Raw genomic sequence first — 8,184 nt, forward strand, 5'->3', positions numbered from 1 at the left:
TCTTTCCATCTCCTTTTCTCTCTCCCTAATGAAGGCTGTTCCCATCTGTGGGTTTTAGACTTACTATATTTGTATGTACTCATAGTTATATTTTGCCTATTTAAATATCTGTCAAATAAGTATCAGGCTGTGTACATGTGTCCTTTTTAACTAAACAATATGTGCGGGTTTTGTGGCGGGGGGGGTTGAGATTCACTCACATTGATAATTGTGGCTTTGGTCTGTTCCATTATCAATGCTGTAGAATTCCATTCATGGACATACCACCATTAATTTATCTATTTTGGGTTATTTTGGGGAGGGTTCTTTGCTTTATAATTTTTTAAATATGGAATGTGTTATGAGTTGGTGTGCCATCCTTGCACAGGAACTGTGCTAACCTTCACATTGTTCCAGTTTTAGTGTATGCGCTGCCGAAGCAAGCACTAGTTTATCTATTTTGTAATGTTCGCTATTTCTGATGATGCTGCTGTGAAGTTTTCATACATACCTCCTTGTGCACAGGTTAATTGTCTCTCTAGAGTGCTACATAGAAATAGAATTGTAGGATCATAGGCTATTCATATTTTCAGCTTTGATAAATATCATTAAATTGCTTTCTCAAATGGTTGCACCAATTTATGTTGCTACTAACATATATGAGAGTTCCTGTTGTAACTATTTTGTCACCAGTGCTCGATAAGGTCAAACTTTCAAATATTTTCCCACTTCAGAAGGGTATACAGTGGTAACTCATCAGTGTTTCAAATTACATTTTCCTAACTGCTGGTGAGACTGAGGTCTTTTCATTGTTAAACACCCGGCTTTCCTTTGCTTTAAATTGTTTGTTCTTATATTTTGCTTGTTTTTTTTATCATGAATGGTTCATTTTTCTTACTAATTTTCATTCTTCTTCTATTCCGGCTCTTAATTCCTTATTGGTTATGTTTGCTGTAAACATGTGTTCCTGATCTGTAGCTTTGCCAGGTATTGTTTATGATGTCTTCCAAAATGCATGTTTTATTTTATTTTGTTTTTAATTGAGATATAATTGACATATAATTCTGTATTACTTTTAGGTGTACAACAGAGTGATTTCATATATAATGAAATGATTACCACAGTAAATTTAGTTAACATCACCACACATAATTACTTTTATTCTTTTCTTGTGATAAAGACTTTTAATATTTACTCTCTAGCAGCTTTCCTATATATAATACAGTATTGTTCATTGTAGTCACCATGCTGTACATTGTATCCCCAAGGCTTATTTCTCTTATAATGGGGAGTTTGTACCTTTGACTACCTTTACCCATCTGCCCACCACCCAGCCTTCCCTCTAGCAACCACCCATTTGTTTCCCTGTACCTGTAAGTTGTACACCTAAAAGTAATTAGGTGCCTTTAAAGAGTCTACATATAATTGAGAGTTTTATTTTAAATATAAAAATATTAAATAAAAGATAAAAATCTATTTAAGAATTTGTGCATTCACCTCTTAAGAAATTCTTTGGCTTGAAGTCATGAGTATATTTTCCCATATTTTCTTCTCAGTTTCATAGACTTTGCTTTGGTTTTAATCTATCTAAAATGTATTTTTGTGTCTAGTATGAGGTAGAAACCTGTTTTTCCTCACAAATGGATTACCTAATTAGCCATTTATTGAATAGCCTATCCTTGTATGTTTAAAATGCCACTTCCATAATACACATGAGATTCATCCATCCGTGTGTGTGTCTCTTTTCTTTTCATTGGCCTATTTGTCTTTGTGCCACGACAGTGAAGAAAATTGTTTTGTCTTGATATCTTCAGGATGAGTTCCCCAACTGTGTCCTGCAAAATTGTCTTGATTACTCTTCCATATGGATTTTAGGGCCAGTACATAGCACTTTTTACAAAGTGGAAAATAGATTATAAAACATTTGGGGGTGCTAATACCCACAGATAACTTTTTTGTGGAATTTCAAGCTGGAAATGTTTAATGTTTTTGCTATGTAATTTTTAAATCTTCATTGAAATGCATTTTGTAGTTGATACTAACCTAACTTCAAATCTGCTGCTGTATTTAGCTGTCGAGAATCTTGGCACAAGAACAGGTTTGGAAAGGTTAATTTGGTTTTTAAAAAACCGAAGTTTGACTAAGCTGAAGAGCGCTTGGTTGGGGGGGAAAATGAGGGCTGTTTTCTTAAGTAGCATTTGAATTGAGATGCAGAGGTAAGACCAGGTAATCGCCTTCTTTTCTCCTTTTGTCATTAAGTAGGCTTCAAACAATGGGTGTTACTTGAGAGCTGCCCTTCTAACCTCTGCTGCTCTTAAAATGCCTTGAGGTCATCACATGTTTCTTAGCAGTGTTTTAATTTTTTAATTTAATGTTTAACTTCAGAGAGAATTGCTTAGAAACATTTATCTTGTTGAGCTGCAGGGAAATGGTTAGATAATCTCATCTGTTGATGACAAGTGATTTCATAACATGTTTATTTGGGAGAGGGATTAAAATGGGATTGACAAAGTTTTGTTTTATTGGAAGTTTATTTTGAATTCTTTCACTCTTGAGGCATCTAGTAAGGTAAATGAATTTTAATATCAAAAAGCAGCAAAATGTCTAGGGTTTTTTCAAAATGGGTTCTACTCTATACCATCTTAGAAAGTATTTGTATTATCCTTGTCAAATATGAATTTACATAATAATTTCGTAAATATTTTGAGGTTTTTCTCACATCATTGCCTCTGTCCACTTGAAGAAGAAGTGATGCTTACAGCATTCACTTCATTCCATCTTATACTTTATAACAAATTGGCCCTAGATTCTTCTGTATATACCTGTGGAGAATACAGTTTCTGGTTCATAGTCCTGGTTTTTCTCAGCTTCTGGTCCATTTTCTGTTTTGAGCTTTACCTAGCCAGATTCCTCAGCTGTGTGTGGCTAACAGAAAAAAAAACCACCCCAAAACAGGGTTAGCTATTCACTTTGGAGCCTTCAGCAGAATTGCATCTTACAGTGTTTGAGAGTTTTTACTTTATTATAATTATTAGTGTAAGTTTGTGGTTATCTTTCCTTCTCTGCCTTTTTGTGTTAGTTTGTTTACTTCAAGTGTAGTAAAGACTGAGATTATGCCTAGTCAGAATTCCTTTAAAGATACACATAGAAACATACAGTTAGAATCAAAGATAATTGCTCATTTATTCATTAACGCATCATAATGTACATGCATATTGTGAGTAGAGTGGCCATACAATTTGTTGTCCATAAGCAGGACACTTTTGAGAGTGAAAGGGGGCATTAGGACAGTAAACGCAAAGTAGGCTCTTCCTTTGCAAGCCATCAGGAGCTAACCACCATGTATCATGTTCCTACAATCCGGAAGTTTTAAAATAACCTAGTTAACTATCACAGGACAAAAAAGGAAGGGAAAGAGTTGATTAGAAGGAAGGGGGAGGCTTCTGTATACCACTGCACCTTTTAATAAAAAACAACACCCCCCCCCAGACTGCAGGTTTATTGGGTGCTAAGTGCGCCCTGGCTGTAATCTGCTAGTTTCATGGAATTTACCCACCCTGTTTTGCTTGGTCCTGATTTTCTAGAAATTATGTCTCTACCTTGTTTCTTAGATATTATCCTTAGATATATTTTAATTGAGATACAGTTGACATAATGTTTTATTAGTTTTAAGCCTACTGTGCTTAAACATTATTTTTTTTAAATAGTTCATTTTTTAAAAGCTTTAAATTATTATTTAAAAAATAAGCTTTTAAAAAAGCTTAAAAGCTTAAAAAATTATTTTTAGCTGTTGCATTTCTTTTATTTTAGACCAGTAACATACTTCTGGCTCTCACCTTTGTTACTATTTTTCTTATATTTTATCTTCATTTGAGGATATGTTTGTTGATTTTAGAGAGAAAGGAAGACAGACAGACAGACAGACAGACAGAGAAACACCAGTGTGAGAGAAACATTGATCAGAAACACTGATCAGTTGCCTCCTGTATGTGGCCCAACTGGGGATGGAAACTGCAACCTAGGTATGTGCCCTGACCAGGGATCGAACCTACAGCCTTTTGGTGTATGGGGTAATGCTCTAACGAGCCACCTGGCCAGGGCACTACTTTTCTTATTTTGTAGTTAGAGTAATCGATTTCCAGACCATTCTTTAGGCAAAATCGGTTAGTTATTTCTTTTAATCGCTTGAGAAGGAGGCCTGCTAGTAGTGACTGCATGTGCTTTTCATTCCTGTCCAAGTGCTCAAGTCACAGGTGTTGTAGGTGCTTTTCTTGGATTAGAAAGTAACTGAAAGGAGCACAGATCTGGATCTTGCCAATTTGGGGCGATGAGTGTACATGACTCTCAAGGCAGAACAGCTCGCCGTGCCTGTATTCCAGCGTCCCTGCTTTGGCGTTGGCCTCTTCAAAGGCTACGAGCGAGCGAGCGAACCTGGCGAGTGGAGGGGTGAGAGGTGCAGGGAGGGGATGCCCTTCCCTCTTGTAACAGGCAGGACGGCAGGCTGAATGGGCTGTTTTGAAACGGGTCATTTTGTTTTGTGGGTAGCAGTCCCCTCCCTTTCTGAAACCTATACCTAAGAGTACAAAATATGGGAGTGTGTGTTTGCTGGTAGTCAGATCAAAGGTTCCCAGGGGGTTAAACTACCTGAAAAGGGAAAGGAGGTGGAGTAGCTCTCTGCAACCTGACCTCTCCACTCTCTCATTGTAACCAAGTTTGTGATAGGTGACTAGAAAGCCGCTGGGTATGACCTTCCCAGGTGCTTCTGCGATGGAATGTGAGTGTCTGTGTGTGGATATGGTAAGGTTGAGCTACTGAAGGGGGAAAAAACGCAGTAACATATATGCTAACAGAAATAGTGAAATAGATGGTTCATCGTCCATCAGAGCCGCTTCGTTTAGAATCTCTTTGTTCAGTAATAATGAATGTAACTATTGACCAATATTGTTTAAAAGACTGGTATTTGTGGTACCAAAGGTAAGCATAACCTGAGTAACTCCTTGACCCTTTGCAAATATTTACAGGTTGAAAGAATATAGTTTTGACAAAAGAGCCAAGTGATTTTGAAGTGGTTTACTTTTGGGTTTTCCTACAGTTCAGAAGATAACTAATCTGGGAAAAAGTGAAGGCTTTGCTTGTGGGGATATAAAAAATTATTCTAAACCTCATTCTTTTCCCTAAGTTTTATTGTATGTGTTGTTGCTTTGTTGTCATTAAGGTTTTGGAAACACACAGCCCGGATGATTTTTTTTTTTTTGAGGGAGGCTGCAGATAGTGGTAATAGCGTGACACATTATGCTGCTATGAATATATTAAGGCACTTTAATAAAGTCTTTTACACATTTTGGCATTGTGATTAAAAATATGTGGTCAGCATAAAACTACATCTTCTTAGAATAGATGTTTAGTTAAAGTATCCTACAAGCTTATTAAAGTAATTGTTAGAAGTCATATATATGTATGGTAAAGAGAACAACCTCCTCCAAATAAATGTTTTTATGGAGACAATGCACTTGTTGCTAGATTTCCTCTTCCGGTGTATGGCTCTTCTAATAATGTCATAAATTTACAACAGGACTGATACCCTTAATTTTCCGTCCTTTTGTACAGTTAAGTGCTGGCTGTAATCTTCTCCAGGCTGAAAGAATGACACATTCAAGAAGTCTTTGACAGTGTTTAAACACCCCTTATCAAAACTTAATTTCCATGAATGATTGATTTTGACACTTGATGGAAGGCTGAAGAATGTTCAATTACCCCATTTTCATGTGCTAATGAAGCTGAAAGTGACTTAAGGGGCTTTCTTTACACTGGCGCAGCCTGTTTGGATATGCACATGAGTTCTTAGGTTTCTCTCCCAGGGTTTGTCTCTACTAAATAGTTGTTTTATGGGGTAACTGTGGCGAATCTGTCTGCTCAGCCGCAGGACTTGGCCTTCCTCCGAAGAGCAGACTGAAATTTGTGAAGCTGTCAAACTAGGCGTTTAATTTCAAGATAACTTATTTTGTACAAATCTTCCAGGAGCTTGCAGGATCAGTGAGGTTTATGTTTTCTATTTGTTCACAGGACTTCCTTGGATGTCAGGTTTTGAGTAGAATCAATACCAAAAAAAGTTTTAAATTGAAAAAAAAGCAAATTTTAATTCCAGACTTTGGGTTTAGCAGCTTCAACATTAGATTCAGTTCTTTTACACACTGCACTAGACTTTTTGTTAAACCATTTAGTTCAAGCCTGGCTGGAAATATAACATTTAAGGATATCCTGCCCTCTTTTTTGAGGGGAGTGTTGAATGAGGAAGAAGAAAATTTGCACCATAGGCAAATAAATAGCTTCACCCCACTAAAATATATGCTATTTATGGCTTTAAATATTGATGTTTATACAACATGTTCTTCTATAGTCATCTTCCATACAATTTTAACATTAGAAACCAGAAAACTTTAGCTTTAGATATCCTTGAGGATTGAGATTCCCTTGGAATTTCTCATTCTGTGGATTCCAGAAAGGTTATTTCTCTGGCTTCTGAAGACCTCTGAGGCCCAAAGGAACTTACCAGTTGGTTCTGTGACCCCAGATGAGCCACGTGTAGCCTCTTCAGTTCGAACCAACAACAGTCCTCATCCAAACTGTTTACCACTTCCTCACAGGTCCCATTTCTTTCTGGTGAAGGTGTCTGACTCCTCTGAGCGTGGAAAGTGCTATATTCCTGGGAGATTGGATTCTTGTTTAGACTGAGGCAAACATGCTGTGTGTAAACACTGAAGCCTCCCTCCTCATGGGCGTGTGCAGACTCAGCCAAGACTGATGGTGTCCTGTCTCCCCTATGCTGCCCCGTGTTTCTCTTTTCCTCCCCTGTATGGATGGTAGGGGTGACTTCTCTACAGAACAACTGAGTAATTGATTACTGACTCCTGGCATAACCTTTACTTTTGCGGGCAGGGGAAACATGTCAAAGGAAAAAGGCTGCTTTGCCTCCTCCAAGGACCCCTGCCTACTGACCTTGCAATTATGAGCATTAAATAAATTTACCATGTAGAATGAACCTAAACCCTGATTAAACTGAAGCTAGAGATTTTGTTAAAGTGCCATTTAACTTCAGATATCATTTTATCATCTCTATGTATGTAGGAGACACCTTCCCTTTTTTTCCATCCTTTCACTACTTATACATATCCTATCGCCCCATCAAAAAAAGAAGGAAGAAAACAGGATATCACCAAAGTATCCTCTGGGCTCTGGTGGAGCACAAATGGAGAAATTGCTCTCCTCCTTCGGTCACCTGCAGGTGAAGACTTGTCCTTGCCTCAGCCACCCCCATGCTCCCTCAGAAGCTACTGTCTGCTCCTACTTAGGCACTGTGTTGGAGCAGACAAGAGTCGCACACTGGAAGGCAGGACTTCTCCCATGTGTTCTCTGCTTAGACAGCATAGCGAAGTCATCTCATTCCTTGGGCCAGGGTGTATGATAGTAAGTTCTCTCTCTCTTTTTAAAGATTTTCTTTATTTATATTTTTAGAGAGAGTAGAAGGGAAGGAGAAAGAGAGGGAGAGGGAGAGAAACACCAATGTGTGGCTGCCTCTGGAGCACCTGGCCCAAAACCCAGGCATGTGCCTTGACTGGGAATCGAACCAGCGACCCCATGGTTCACAGCCTGCGCTCAATCCATTGAACCACACCAGCCAGGGCTGACAGTAAGTTTTAAGTGCCTAAGGTTTCTTCTAACTCCCACATTCAGTGATAGGCTCTGCCACTTGCCTCTAATTTGAATGGTGTACTGACAGAAAACACAAGGCACTCAGATTAATTATTATTTGCAGGTTCCCCAACGTGTTTCACTAGCACTGAGCCATAATTAGATATGACCTATTTTCCTTCTGAGCGATTGCACTCTCATTTATTCTGATTTTGCTTCATTACCATTTTACATGTTATTTAGGAGTTGGTGAATTCAAAGATACTTGAGACAAAGGCAACTACCATTTTTGTTACAATACTATTGGAGCAGACTCTTCATGTAAAATTAACTCTATTACATCTTCCAAATTATATCTGATTAAAGATAAGGGAGGATTGGCTATTAAAAAGTTATATTCAAAACTCATTTTCTTGGTACTTTTGATCTTAACTTTTTAAGACTTTTAAATAAAGGGTGGTAATATATACATTTCCCACATTATCTGGACTTTTTCTTACTCCTTTATTTCTTCAG

General features: G+C 37.8%; 1 non-coding gene across 1 annotated transcript; it reads right to left on the reverse strand.

The window, feature by feature from the left end:
* Positions 1–322: 322 nt before the first annotated feature.
* Positions 323–426, reverse strand: LOC123822291. The gene has a single exon (XR_006786262.1). It is a non-coding gene; the product is annotated as a U6 spliceosomal RNA (small nuclear RNA).
* Between the last annotated feature and the right edge of the window lie 7,758 nt (positions 427–8,184).

The sequence above is a fragment of the Phyllostomus hastatus genome, unplaced genomic scaffold, assembly GCF_019186645.2.
Source record: "Phyllostomus hastatus isolate PE091 unplaced genomic scaffold, TTU_PhHast_1.1 phas_contig_40, whole genome shotgun sequence".
Classification (NCBI taxonomy): Eukaryota; Metazoa; Chordata; class Mammalia; order Chiroptera; family Phyllostomidae; genus Phyllostomus; species Phyllostomus hastatus.